Below are 16,323 nucleotides of genomic sequence, written 5' to 3' on the forward strand. Positions count from 1 at the left end.
AATAAGTTATATTACAAATATTAAAGGAAATACTTTGTACAAGGCATATTAAGAACATATACATATCAGGAAGTATGAATGTACATATTAAGAAAAACTTTGTACAAGGCATATTAAGAACATAATCAACTACAAGTACCTCAAAATTGTACTTAAATACAGTAAAATGCACTTTAAATAAATTCCACCACTGCAGGAAGGTCATATCAACGAAGAATTAAAGTGCTGTTTTCAACTTTACTGCACTTTCTATGACAACACAATAATACGAAGAGCCCCTGAACGCAGCATAATCGCACTTGATTGACAAGCAGTTTAGTCAACTGCTGAATTAGAACCTTCTTCACCGACCAATCAGCGGGCTCGATGGGCCTCTGAAGCCCCGCCCAGCGGCACACCCACAGCAGACACACCTCCTGCACACCGACAGCCTGCGGCCACATCTGAGGTCCGTTAAACTGCCATAAACAGGAGGGAGACTGTTCCCATCATGCCATGAGACAGAGAGGAGGGGCCACCGGGTTCAAAAAACGCCTGGAGGTCAAAGGTTGAAACTCATGCAGATGTTATAATGTTCTTGCAGAAGATGGAGCTGATTTGCTCTGGTCTGAATGGGAAGTTACACTCTGCTCACTTCCCTCTCATGCTGAGTCAGATTTCTTGAAAAGGGGAAATTGAAATCCTTTCTTTTTAGTTGAGTCAGACAGACATGATGCACTTTAATCGTTCCTCCTCGAGTTCCCTCTGTTTCTTTTTCTCAATACAATACAATTCTGGATTTCCCTCCTCGGTTTAGTTTCCTCTGACAGCTGTCAGTGATGACGGCAGCGTATCATACTGACTGGCAAGGATTCAAATCTACACTTGCAGAGAAAGCTCCAACTTTTCCAAATCCTCATCCTCCTCATTATTTATGACTCATGTTCAGTTTGCCGATGACAGCCACGTCCGAACAGCAGCGAGTTATTTCCCAATTTAACACAAACACAGTTCAGTTCAACTCTTTCACAACTCCAGAAACTGAAACAACTTAAAGATGCAGTGGGTAGCAATGGAGCGAATATGATTAAAAAAGTTATTTTTATAAAACGGTCACTGTATCCTGACAGTAGTGCACGAGACAGGTAATTAGAAAAAAATCATGTGCCTCGGTGTCCTACGGTGTCCTCGGGTGCTCTTAATGGCATCTGCAAGATTTCACAGACCGGAGGAAAACAACCAATCCGAGCCGAGATGGAGCCTTGCTGTCTCTGAGCAGCTGTCAATCACTCGCAAGCTCCGATCAAACGGTCTAACTAGGCAGCGTTGATCAAACATGAATCAATATTCTGTTACTGTAATGCATGTGTCTCGCGTGTGAATGACAGCTGCCTTCATTGAATGAACAGCCAATAGGAACGCTCTCTCTCTCTGAAATGACCTGTGATTGGCCAAAGTCTCCGCTCACGGGCTACAGTTTTTAAAGCCTGTAAACAGAGCCATGAGGAGGTGCAGAAGTCTAATTTTCTCTCAGAACACTTGAATTACAATATGCTGAAATGTTATTAGGGATTTTTTTGCCAAATATGCCAAAAACATTCTGCCTACTGCAGGTTTGATCTAGGTGGCTTTTTTCAAATACATATTCTGTATGACCAAATAGACGCCAGCTCAGCAATAAGAAACACTGCTTTCTGTATGAATGTGGGGGGAAAAAAAGTCCCTGCACAGCAACAAATACTTTTATGTAACGAACCACAGTCTGCAAATGATTGCATGAACTATAAAACCCAATCTGTGTGCACACAGAGGAGCTTATGACTCTAATCATGTGTGTGTTGGTGTCCCGAGGACCAGGTGCCGATGTTAGTGCCGCCGCAGGCCGCGATCCCCGGAAGCAGCGCTGGATTCCACACAAGATTAACATCCAGTTATGATGCGGATAAAGCTACAATCCTCCCAGATCTGCTGGGAACTGGCCACCAGCCACGGCAAACAACAAAACACACTAACACACACACTCACCTTATTTCAATCTGGTGAACTTTTAAGACCAACTATTACATAATGAGGCTGCACTGCGTCCCTAAGCATATGTTAAGTCCCCTTTCATTCCCCTTCAGGCATGTTTACAGTTTTCAAATCCACCCTGGCTGATTTATTCCCCGTACGCCACCTCCTCCTCCTCAGCACTTTAGAATGTAAAAAGCACATTTCATGTTTCATAACTGTGTGGGTTATAAAACCCTGAAGATATTTTTAATATTGCAATTGCCAAACTGCAGCATAATCCCTATATTTAGGGCTTCATATAGTCAAAATAACAGCACCCTAATTGCATAAGAGGCGTTCAAATACAATCATTTCAGCCGCCCTCGGGTGCTGGCAGTCACGGTGAAGTCAGCAAATCAGTCTCCCTCTTTGGATTTGACACTTTTCATCTCCCAGCAACACACACACACACACACGCACACACACACGCACAGAGGCACTTCATGAATACTTGTGGCCCATCTTCTCATTTCTGCATGGGGTGATTATATCCTGACCTAAAAACAAGATGATGACTCATATCTTTAATGTACCACAATCTTTTTGTAGCTATTTTTCAAATGTTGAATATATTATTTTTAACCCTCTGAGACCCACAATAGACCAATTTATGTATTTTTTAGGGGGGTACAGGAGGTCTTTAGGGGGAGATAACAGGTCAACAGTAGATGTCACATAGAAGTGGTGTATACATCATCTAAATTTGGGAACCTGGAGATTAATTTGAGATGCAGCTCAGCACTGTGCGTCAAGATGTTCTAGTTAGAAATCAGAAATTAACATTAATTAATTAATCAAAAATAAATTGTAAAAATGTATAAGGGCTTAGAACATTATAATAAAAGTATATGATGGTCATTGCCATGCTCTATTTTGTATCATAAGTTGTTACACAGATTTTGTGCTAAATTTAACCATTTTTAACCACTTGAGAATTGATAAAAATGGTCAAAAAACCTTGTAAAATACCACATTAAGACATCAAGACCTTGAGTAACACCATAGAAAAAGCCATGCTGTGATTTGGTGTCAAAAACTTTTGACATTTGGAGATTTCTGCAAGACTTGCATTTTTTGGCGATTGGGTGGCGAGCGCTTCTGTTCTGGAAACTGCTCAGAAAACTCCCTTATTGTCAATCTACCTAGGAAAGCCATCCATCCTCTGAATGCTCTAGGTCTGTAGTTTGTGGCTGTAAAATATCATGAGGCTGTGATTATCCTAGAGGTCACCACAGGTCATTTTATACAGTGAGGTCAGTTATTAAAAAAAATGGTCTCACTACAATGAAATGGCTACTATGGGGACTAACTTCATCACACATGAATACAATTGTGCTCATTGGATCCACAAGAATCTCAGCTTACAGTCATACCCAATTTATGCGATTCCAAGACTGTTTAGGGACCCCGGTATGCAGTTTTTAGAACAGGTGAAAATAAGATATTTACACTGCATTCAAAAAACTACTTGGTTTTGGCCCCAAACTGCATGTGATTATCATAAAGTGATAAAGTGGGCATGTCTGTAAAGGGGAGACTCGTGGGTACCCATAGAACCCATTTTCATTCACATATCTTGAGGTCAGATGTCAAGGGACCCCTTTGAAAATGGCCATGCCAGTTTTTCCTCGCCAAAATTTAGCCTAACTTTGGAGCGTTACTTAGCCTCCTTCCAAAAAGCTAACATGACATCTAGTTTCATATTACAATTATGTACCTAGCTCTAAAACTGAACCTGCTACAGCCTCTGAAAGACAGTAGTAAAGTCGGTCGGGATTGCGGGTCTCAGGGGGGTTAAAAAAGACTATTATATTTATATATATATATATATATTTTTTTTTTTTTTTTTTTATAGCCACACTGGTGGAAAATAATGTAAAAGACACTTATTATAAAAATCACAACAACACAATATGCCACCATATACACACTATGAAGTGCAAATCCATATATCCGCCTTGTGTATTAAATTTAGCAAAGACTGAGATGCATTTAATGCCAAATGCATCACATTGCTTCTTCCAATGAAAGAGATGAGAGAAGGAGATGGAAACTGCACCCTAATGTATTCTCCATCCTTATTCTTTGATGTGTCTATAATCCCTCACATGCGTTTTCTATATTTGGCTTTTGAAGCTCCATAAACTAATCCCCCATTCTTTACCGTAACAAAACTGTTTGAATTGGCCAGGATTACGCAAACACACATTTGACGACTCACTCGCAGAGAAAGAGGTGCACCGCCAGAAAGGAAAGTTGAATCATGCACAGTTGTTTTATGTTTTTGCTTCCCTCCTTCATGACTGAGTCTAATATATGTGTGTGCACTGATGTTTGATGGTGTCTGTGTTTTATATGTTTGCATGCATGTGACAGAGGAGCTGGTTTAGATTTATTTGTTTCAGCTGCAGTGGCATAAAGCAGAGCAGGTACGCACTAGGTCTTGGCAGAGATGGACTCCCCGTAGTGTTTGGTCCCACCATCACCCTGCAGAGCTCAGCTGTCACTGCTTACAGTAGAAGTAGTGAAAGTGTGTCTTTACTGCGAGCTGGGTGATATTAACCCCTAATCCTTAGGTTCAGTATTGTCTATGAGAAGATTGGTATCGATCTTCTCAACTTATTCTCTACAATTGTGTTAATCTAAAGTACTTTATGATCTTTAAGAAATGTTAATAGACATTCACAACTCTTTTTCTCACAGCTAAAACTAAGAAAATTGTGTCACTTGCAGGAAACAAATATTTAAACTGTTTCCCAATATGTTGTTTAATATCATTCTCTAATATTATATTGATGTATCTTCCAGGTTTACAACCCCTTCATCTATCTCGGAATGCATCGTCTATCGGTCTGTCAACAGATAAGCCTCTAAGGACTATATTTCTGGGATTCCGGTGTAGCCAGTGGATATCCAGGGCCAAGACTTCCTTTTCCGTGCGCTGCTCATTGTTTGCAGTTCGATTAGCAACTTGAAACGCGAGACCGGAGTTGGAGTTGAGAGACGACGTGTATGACCAGATTGTTTCACAAGTAGCCAGTTTACAACCTAATTTTAAACTAATAAAAAAGTTAAATCATCGTCGGACGATAGTCGGAGATTGCATTTCAGCCAATGTGTTCCACCTTTTTTGCTCTCCACACAGACTGTTTACCTGCATTCAACCAAAGCCTGCTGGAACGTGATTGGTCAATACTACTCAGACTACAAACGGAAACCAGAACGCTTCCGATGCCAAAATATTGTCTCGTTTTCTGCAGGTTCTACATGTCAATGCAGAATCTGTTTATAGAGATTACCCCTTCATGGTACTTTTGCACTTAAAGGAATACTTCACCCACAAAATGACCATTTGTATGTCAATTACTCACCCTGTGGTACCTTGAATTGTGGAAGAAAACTTTGTTTTTCTCACATGCCTCCACGGTGAACAGAGAATCAAAAAACAGAGAAAAGTGAAGTAAATAGGGGCCGTTTAAACATGGCCACCATTAACTTCACTATATCAAGACTTTCTCCAGTTTTTGATTCTCTGTTAAAGCTGAAGTAGGCGATATTGGAGCAAATATGATTAAAAATAGTTATTTCTATAAAATGGTTCATATCGTGACAGTAGTACATGAAACAGGCAACCTGAAAAAAATCATGTTCCTCTGTGTCCTCCGGTGCTCCTAACGGCAATTGCAAGATTTCACAGACCGGAGGAAAACAAGCAGTAAGAGCTGATCTGAGGTCTGCTGTCCATCTGCTGTCTATGAGAGCCGGCTGTCAATCACTCGCAAACTCCGATCAAACGGTCAAACTAGGCCGCGCTGATCAAATATGAATCAATATTATGTTACGTTAGTGCCTATTTCTTGCCTCAAATGTTTCCAGAATCATCTTGTAGTGTACTGTTTAGCTGTAAAATGAGAAAGTTTGTGATGCCGCCGCCATTGTGAAATCTGGTGAAGGAACGCCAAGTTCCGGTCACATGACCGGAGCACAGCCAATAGGAACGCTCTCTCAATAAAATGACCTGTGATTGGTCAAAGTCTTGATTTTTTTAAAGCCTGAAACAGAGCCATGAGGAGGTGCAGAAGTATAGTTTCCTCTCAGAAGACTTGAATTACAATATAATGAAAGGTTATTTTGGAATTTTTGCCCAATGATGCCAAAAATTGAGGCATGCGAGAAAAACGTTTTCTTCAAGAATTCAAGGTAACACGGGGTGAGAAATTGATATACAAATGGTCATTTTGTTGGTGAAGTATTCCTTTAACATGTTTAGAAAAAGCAGAAGAGCCCAGTAGAGCCTGCGTGTAGAAGATCATACATGTATTCACATACAGATCACCAGTCGCGAGTGATCAGTAATGAGTCATGAAGACCATTCCCTGTAGAGCAGACCTACATTCCAGCTTTCTTCCCCAGGGCACACGCTGACCCACACTTTGCTCCGTTTCTTGCCCAGACTTGGATGCTTCCTGCTGGGCTGTGGCCGGGCAGCGGCTGTGGTGGAGGCTGGAGGAAGGCTCATAGTGGCTGCTGCTGCAGCCCCTCGGGGTGTTTCAGAGAGGTAGTGACACACTCATTGACTGATTTACTGCTGCATCACGGAGCATGAGGCCAGTGTGTGTGTGTGTGTGTGTGGGGGAGAGATGAGTGGAGGGGGTCAACAAGGAGTGGTTGTTCTTTGGTCCTCTGCCTCATTGCACGCCGTTACTCACACATTTACAAAACGACTAATAGAGTCCATCTGTGTCAGCTGACCCTCCAAACCAACCCCCTTGGGTGGAACATATTACCTACAATACTGATGTGAATGTGTTTGTAACAATGCACATTAGTACATTTTGGATTTCAGGGAACAATCCACCTCCTGAAACCAGAATTTGAACTGAATCTAGCTGTGATTTTTGAATGGTTCATTAGATCACCAGCTAGTTTCACTCACTCATTATAGCAGCAAACTGTCATTATATTAGTATTATTACCAAATTGTTTCATGTGCTCAACTTCTCTGTCATCTTACCCCATCACCTAGCAGCCCATCTCTCTGGGGGCATCCTGCACCTCGTTACTATGGAAACAGCCTCTAAAGAAGGCAGGCAGGAAGGGACAGGAAGAGATGCTGAAATGGCAGAAAAGCCTCTTTGTGCTCTCAGAGGCTCTGATATCGAATAGGCCTGAAGACGGGGTGAAGGGTTAATCACACACACACACATACACACACACACACATACACACATCTTCCACGACAGGCAAAATGGAAGATACAATAACAAGCATCACCAGACTTCTGAATTACCCTTGAAGCCATTTAAATCTGCTTTTGTTTCAATACTCTGTGTGCAGCTTCTTCTAAACCAGAAATTTTTGGCATCATTGGGCAAAAAAATCCATAATAACCTTTCAGCATATTGTATTTCAAATGTTCTCAGAGAACTAGACTTATGCACCTCCTCATGGCTCTGTTTTCAGGATTTAAAAAATCTATTGGCTGTTCATTCAACGGAGGCAGCTGTCAATCACTCTCGAACTCCTATCAAGTGGTCAAACTAGGCAGCGCTGATCAAATATGAATCAATATTCTGTTACTGTAATGCCTGTGTCTTGCATAAAATGTTTTCAGAATCATCTTGTAGTGTACTGTTTAGCTGTGAAATGAGAAAGTTTGCTCCGGCTGGTGGGCGGTGCTTTGTATTTCCTCAACTGATCTCAACATGGCTGCCAGGTCACAAACTTTGGGCATTACAGTGACAGAATATTGATTCATATTTGATCAGCGCTGCCTAGTTTGACCGTTTGATCGGAGTTTGCGAGTGATTGACAGCTGCTCATAGACGACAGATTCCAGCTCGGCTCTGATTGGTTGTCTGTGAAACCTTGCAGATGCACTACTGTGAGGATATAGTGACCGTTTTATAAAAATAAAAATAAAATTGTAATCACATTTTCGCCAACCTGCCTACCCCAGCTGTTAAAAGAGGGATTCTGTGGTAAAGTACATTGTATTTATTTAATCTACATCTACCGTATGTGAACAGACCGGTGTCAGTAGGGTCTCGCTCATGATTTGCTGCCTTTTCACTGTTATGGAACATTATAGTTAATGTATCCACTTAGAGAGCTGTGACTAACAGGTTTGATCGCATTATGCATTCATAGAAGAAACCCAGGCATGCACACACATACAATAAAAACACACAAACACATGCACAAAGAATATCTCAGCATCACACAAACACACACACATGACATCTCACTCCATTCTGTATCGGAAAATTGGATTGCTGCTCCGAATAACTTGATTATAAACAACCTCCCTCTCACTCTGGGGCGGTATCACTTAATAAAGCTAAGTGCATTGACACGCCTGTGCCCACACTCATGCACACACAAAGACACGCGCACACACACCGCTGCAGATCTAGATGATTATACTGTTGGACTATTAGATAGGCGTTATCAGACCCATAGATGTGGGTCAATAGGGGCCTACTACACCCACTAGTAGGTTTTTATCATCTATTCACATGGTAGATCATCGAAAGAAGGTATAAAAGAACACAACAGTGTGACTGCAGTAATTATGACAGGAGCAGAAGCGGAAGTCAGGCGCTGTAGTATAGACTGTGAACTCCGTAAGGGGTAGTTTTGTTGCCTAAACCTAAAGAAGTTGTAGTTTTATTGCCTAAACCTATAGAAGTTGTAGTTTTGTTGCCTTAACCTAATTGGTTTTGTTGCCTAAACCTAAAGAAGTTGTAGTTTTGTTGCCTAAACCTAAAGGAGTTGTAGTTTTGTTGCCTAAACCTAACTGTTTTTTTGCCTAAACCTAAAGAAGTTGTAGTTTTGTTGCCTAAACCTAACTGTTTTTTTTTGCCTAAACCTAAAGAAGTTGTAGTTGTTTTTTGCCTAAACTTAAAGAAGTTGTAGTTTTGTTGCCTAAACCTAAAGATGTATTTTTGTTTGTGTTCAAAACGTAACGTTTCATTTAGTTTAACATGTAAGAAGGTGATGCTTTTAAGTTTCACTTTCACTTTTAAAACGTAGGAGGCTTAGTAGGCCCCTAGTGACCCACATCTACGGTGCTTATAGCGACTGATAAGGCCTATTCAATGGCCTGATAACAGTCAAATCGGGTGGCAGATCTATATACTGTATCAACCTGTTACAGGTACTAGATCAACAGTAAAAAAAATATATTAACTGGGACTAAACTAAGAGTGAACAAACATCATAGACGTGTCTCAGAGAAAATTATGGATTCTAGGTCAAAAATCAGCTCTAAGATTATTGCATTATTCAGTCAGCTAGAGGCTTTGTGCACCTGAAGTATTGGCTGATTAGGATCTGAAAGCTAGAGGTCAATATTATGTCAGCATTAGGCATGTGAGAGGGCTTCTTTAAGTCAGTGCATTCATGTGTTGTCGCAGCGCAGCAGTATGTGGGCCAACACTGAGAACAACGGACATGGAAAAACACTATGAGACAAAGGAATGTGTTACGTTACAGACTCAGCTGCACAACTTCACTGTGTGAAACGCATTGTGGAAATAAATGCATTTACAGCCCACGTGTGACTGTAACAAACGTGCATTTTCACGCTGCTTTTTCTGACATAATAATTTAATGTTGCTGGAATAAATGCAGCAGTTGGGAGAACTTGTTTTGAACGGGACACCACACACATGTTATACAAATAATAGGTGAAAAGATATATACTATATACTAGCCTATGGGTTTATAGGCTACTACATTTCAGAGGGAATTATTGATCGTACTGTTTACTCTACTGTAATTATCTGAGAGCTAGAGTTAATAGTCATTTAGCAGATTAAGATTTTACATAGAAAACATAAAATCAGCTTATAAAATATAATTCATTGTTGTAGATTTAACCAACATTAAAGTGTGTACACATGCATCAGTAATTATATTAATCATATATATACTCTGAAAGGGGGCAGTTTGCATAACATAATTAATACTTTTACTTTTAACACTTAAGTACTTTTCACTGATAAATTCGGTATTTTCCCTTAAGTATAATTTTTCATCTAGGACTTTGACTTGTAATTGATTCATGGTTTGGTTTTGCAACTTAAAATACATAAGTAAGTAAGTAAAAACAATTAAACTGTGGTGTTTAATCGTAACACGTCTGGCCTGTTTGACCCGTTTGTGCCCAAAGACTATATTTAGTATGATAAGGAAAAATGACACAACATTTGTTTTGATTGGTCAATAGTTTTGAAATTTGGTACGGACATATGGCAAGTGTCTAACAATACAACTTTGACATTTTTATATCACATGAAAAATCATTTTTATTAATATCAATATCAATGAAAGTCAGGATTTTTGAAAAATGAGGGGAAACGCTATTGTGTTTATTAAATGCTTTCCATATGAAATATTGTTTTTACACTGTATATGTGTGCATATCTTTGATATTCAACTTGTTATGAGTTCATAGATACCAAATAATTGATTGGGCTTCTTATAGTTTCTGAGATATCTTACTATATCTAGTATTTGGACACATTGGGACGACTGCTTTTTCCTAAAATATAATGGAGTCTATCGCAAAAACAGTAGTCCCATGTGCCCAAAGTCAAGATGTAGTATGATAAGAAAATCTCACTTCTCGGCCATGCAGTTTGACCGATTTAGAACATTTCTTCACATTTGTGCCCAGAGAACACTTCCACCAAAGGAAATTAAAAAACAAATCAGTTGTTGGCACAAATGGGTTAATAGAGGTGCAAAGATCTGGGATTCGGGACCTGTCTAAAGAGTGATTTGGGGCAAAACTGGGAAACATACTGGTGATGTAGTTACACTGAAGCTCTGTAGCTCTCTCTAGTGTTAGACTGTAGTACATACAGGTAAGTTATTCAGACCCTCACAGGGTCTCTTTCCATCACTGGCTCAGTCTTTACTTCTGACTGAGAGGACAGGTTCACATTCCTTAAATCAATACTCAAACACCCATCCGTACATTGACAGAGTTATTGGTTGCTGTAACTGTTCTTACTGGCTGTGAAGAGTCTCTTCATACTTCAAATTCAAAGTCAAATTCAAATAAGCTTTATTGGCATGAATGTTCAGGGTTACATTATTGCCAAATGCTAAATTACATATTAATTAATAATTACATTTCACAAATAAGAATCACAAAAAAATCACAATCACAATATAGCAAATACATTTTAAATATACATTATTTTACAGATGTACTGTAGTCAATAAGAAACATGTTCGGAGCTTGTAGCACCTCTTACTGCATGGCAACAGTCAACATATTTTGCAGCTAATATTGCACATTGATTTTTTCTCCCCACATAAGTATGGTATTTTCTGAGGATCGGGGAGATGGATGAACTCAGGATATATGTTATTTATTTTCTCAAAGAAAACATCTCTCACATCCTTATATTTTTCACAAAGAAGTGAGATTCTGTCTTCACACAATCACACATGACTCCTATATGATGGGGGACAAAAATCTACAGTCCTTCTGTGATAAAATGCTTTCTGAAGTTTGGTTGATCAACTAGGTGTCTTTCAAAGTTACTGTCATTTTAGATCAAAATATGTCTTTTTGTGCTCTGTCCCTCTGCTGTGGCTCAGCAAGCAAACACTGTCTGTTGATTATGGACAGGAGGAACAATTACATATTGTTTTAAGACTTGACATTAAAACATGAATCTAGAAGTAGGTCTGGAAAGAAAGAAAGAAAGAAAGAAAGAAAGAAAGAAAGAAAGAAAAGGAAAATGATTAGGTTATTTCTTGCCACCTGTTTTACTCTATTCTGTGGATATTTTTTACGTTAATGTTTTATTGAAGCAAAATAGCATTTTTTTCCATAAATAAATATAACTGAGAAAGACGAACAGGGAAACAAAGTACCCCCTACCACCCACAGCTTAGACATTTCTCCTTCGTTCACAATTGAAAAATAGCCTAAAAATAATATAAAATAAAATTCAATCAAATAAAGTGTGAGGTTCTCATATAATATATAATATAACATAATGTAATAAAGTAAGCTATATATTACAACAATAAAGGATAACTTCAGAATTGTTCAACCTGGACCTGAGCCTTCTTGTTTTTGCCACTGACAGACTTGTTATTATAAGTATCTGAAAACATTATGGAAATGATCTTACAGAGAAATAAAACCTTATTCTTACCTTTCACTTGAGTTGTTCACTCGGTGAAGCCTCGTCGTGAAACCTGCGTCTCCTCCACATTATCGAAACCAGCTAAATATTCAGCCATGACATTGAACATCTTTTAGATAACACTAAACTACACTTTCTGTACTCCAACACAACAAACTCTAACAACACCGGTGTCCTGTGGGTGGCTCTCCTCTCTCTTCTCTCTCCTCTCTCCTCTCTCCTCTCTCCTCTCTCCTCTCTCCTCTCTCTTCTCTCTTCTCTCCAACTCAACTTCACGTTTCCACTTTACCGTCGTCTCTTCCGGCAACAAGTCACATGACTGATTGTAAGGACGTAAAATAAATGAACATATAAAGGACATGATGGGGTAGAGTCACTTTTTGGTAAATGATTTATAAGATCATCAAATACGCTATGCATGAATGATATTTTTATAAATTGGTATGGGTTTAAATTGGCATTTATAAAAAGGGTTAGGGTTAGAAGTCTGAAAAAATGCCCGACAAAAAGTCTGAAAAAAAATATCTGAAAAAAAAGTCTGAAAAAAGATATCTGAAAAATGTCGGACAAAAAATGTCCGAAAAAAAATATCTGAAAAAAATATCTGAAAAAAGTCTGAAAAAAAATATCTTAATAATGTCGGACAAAAGAAGTCTGAAAAAAATGTCCGAAAAAAAAATCTGAAAAATGTCGGACAAAAAAAGTCTGAAAAAAAATATCTGAAAAAAGTCTGAAAAAAAATATCTGAAAAATGTCGGACAAAAGAAGTCTGAAAAAAATGTCCGAAAAAAAATATCTGAAAAAAGTCTGAAAAAAAATATCTGAAAAAAAATATCTGAAAAATGTCGGACAAAAGAAGTCTGAAAAAAATGTCCGAAAAAAAAGTCTGAAAAAAGTCTGAAAAAAATGTCAAAAAAAAAAGATCTGAATAATGTCTGAAAAATAGTGTGAAAAATGTCTGAAAAAAAAGTCTGGAAAAAAAATATCTGAAAAAAGTCTGAAAAAAAATATCTGAAAAATGTCGGACAAAAGAAGTCTGAAAAAAATGTCCGAAAAAAAATATCTGAAAAAAGTCTGAAAAAAAATATCTGAAAAAAAATATCTGAAAAATGTCGGACAAAAGAAGTCTGAAAAAAATGTCCGAAAAAAAAGTCTGAAAAAAGTCTGAAAAAAATGTCAAAAAAAAAAGATCTGAATAATGTCTGAAAAATAGTGTGAAAAATGTCTGAAAAAAAAGTCTGGAAAAAAAATATCTGAAAAAAGTCTGAAAAAAAATATCTGAAAAATGTCGGACAAAAGAAGTCTGAAAAAAATGTCCGAAAAAAAATATCTGAAAAATGTCCGAAAAAAAATATCTGAAAAAAGTCTGAAAAAAAATATCTGAAAAATGTCGGACAAAAGAAGTCTGAAAAAAATGTCCGAAAAAAAATATCTGAAAAAAGTCTGAAAAAAAATATCTGAAAAATGTCGGACAAAAGAAGTCTGAAAAAAATGTCCGAAAAAAAAGTCTGCAAAAAGTCTGAAAAAAATGTCAAAAAAAAAAGATCTGAATAATGTCTGAAAAATAGTGTGAAAAATGTCTGAAAAAAAAGTCTGGAAAAAAATATCTGAAAAAAGTCTGAAAAAAAATATCTGAAAAATGTCGGACAAAAGAAGTCTGAAAAAAATGTCCGAAAAAAAATATCTGAAAAAAAATATCTGAAAAATGTCGGACAAAAAATATCTGAAAAATGTCGGACAAAAAATGTCCGAAAAAAAATATCTGAAAAATGTCTGAAAAAAAATATCTGAAAAAAGTCTGAAAAAAAATATCTGAAAAATGTCGGACAAAAAATGTCTGAAAAATGTCGGACAAAAAAAGTCTGAAAAAAAAGTCTGAAAAATGTCTGAAAAAAAAGTTTGAAAAAAAATATCTGAAAAATGTCGGACAAAAAAAGTCTGAAAAAAAATCTCTGAAAAATGTCGGACAAAAAAAGTCTGAAAAAAATGTAAAAAAAAAAAAATCTGAAAAATGTCTGAAAAAAAATCTGAAAAAAAAGTCTGAAAAAAGTCTGAAAAAAAATATCTGAAAAATGTCCGAAAAAAAATATCCAAAAAAAGTCTGAAAAAAAATATCTGAAAAATGTCGGACAAAAGAAGTCTGAAAAAAATGTCAAAAAAAAAATATCTGAAAAATGTCTGAAAAATGTCGGACAAAAAAAGTGTGAAAAAAAAGTGTGAAAAATGTCTGAAAAAAAAGTCTGAAAAAAAATATCTGAAAAATGTTGGACAAAAAAAGTCTGAAAAAAAATATCTGAAAAAAGTCTGAAAAAAAAGTCTGAAAAAAAATATCTGAAAAATGTTGGACAAAAAAAGTCTGAAAAAAAATATCTGAAAAAAGTCTGAAAAAAAATATCTGAAAAAAGTCTGAAAAAAAATATCTGAAAAATGTCGGACAAAAGAAGTCTGAAAAAAATGTCCGAAAAAAAATATCTGAAAAATGTCTGAAAAAAAATATCTGAAAAATGTCGGACAAAAGAAGTCTGAAAAAAATGTCTGAAAAAAAATATCTGAAAAATGTCTGAAAAAAAATATCTGAAAAAAGTCTGAAAAAAAATATCTGAAAAATGTCGGACAAAAAATGTCCGAAAAAAAATATCTGAAAAAAAATATCTGAAAAAAGTCTGAAAAAAAATATCTGAAAATGGTCGGACAAAAAAAGTCTTGAAAAAAAATATCTGAAAAATGTCTGAAAAAAAATATCTGAAAAATTTCGGACAAAAGAAGTCTGAAAAAAATGTCAGAAAAAAAATATCTGAAAAAGGTCGGACAAATAAAGTCTGAAAAAAAATATCTGAAAAAAGTCTGAAAAAAAAGATCTGGAAAATGTCGGAAAAAAAAAGTCCGAAAAAAATATCTGAAAAATGTCTCAAAAAAAGTCTGAAAAAAATATCTGAAAAAAATATCTGAAAAAAGTCTGAAAAAAAAGATCTGAAAAAGGTCAGACAAATAAAGTCTGAAAAAAAAGATCTGAAAAAAGTCGGACAAAAGAAGTCTGAAAAAAATGTCCGAAAAAAAAGATCTGAAAAAGGTCGGACAAATAAAGTCTGAAAAAAAAGGTCTGAAAAAAGTCTGAAAAAAAAGTCTGAAAAAAAATATCTGAAAAATGTCGGACAAAAGAAGTCTGAAAAAAAAGATCTGAAAAAGGTCGGACAAATAAAGTCTGAAAAAAAATATCTGAAAAAAGTCTGAAAAAAAAATATCTGAAAAATGTCGGACAAAAAAAGTCTGAAAAAAAATATCTGAAAAATGTCGGACAAAAAATGTCCGAAAAAAAAGATCTAAAATAAATATCTGAAAAATGTCCGAAAAAAATATCCAAAAAAAGTCTGAAAAAAAATATCTGAAAAATGTCGGACAAAAAAAGTCTGAAAAAAAATATCTGAAAAATGTCGGACAAAAGAAGTCTGAAAAAATGTCAAAAAAAAAATATCTGAAAAATGTCTAAAAAAAAAATCTGAAAAAAGTCTGAAAAAAAATATCTGAAAAAAGTCTGAAAAAAAAAATCTGAAAAATGTCGGACAAAAAAAGTCTGAAAAAAAATATCTGAAAAAAGTCTGAAAAAAAATATCTGAAAAAAATATCTGAAAAATGTCCAAAAAAAAATATCTGAAAAAAGTCTGAAAAAAAATATCTGAAAAATGTCGGACAAAAAATGTCCGAAAAAAAATATCTGAAAAAAATATCTGAAAAATGTCTGAAAACAAATATCTGAAAAAAGTCTATCTGAAAAATGTCGGACAAAAAATGTCCAAAAAAAAATATCTGAAAAAAAATATCTGAAAAAAGTCTGAAAAAAAATATCTGAAAAAGGTCGGACAAAAAAAGTCTGAAAAAAAATATCTGAAAAAAGTCTGAAAAAACATATCTGAAAAATGTCGGACAAAAAAAGTCTGAAAAGAAATATCTGAAAAATGTCTAAAAAAAAAATCTGAAAAAAGTCTGAAAAAAAATATCTGAAAAAAAATATCTGAAAAAAGTCTGAAAAAAAAAATCTGAAAAATGTCGGACAAAAAAAGTCTGAAAAAAAATATCTGAAAAAAGTCTGAAAAAAAATATCTGAAAAAAATATCTGAAA

Source organism: Sebastes umbrosus, chromosome 1, assembly GCF_015220745.1.
Source record: "Sebastes umbrosus isolate fSebUmb1 chromosome 1, fSebUmb1.pri, whole genome shotgun sequence".
Classification (NCBI taxonomy): Eukaryota; Metazoa; Chordata; class Actinopteri; order Perciformes; family Sebastidae; genus Sebastes; species Sebastes umbrosus.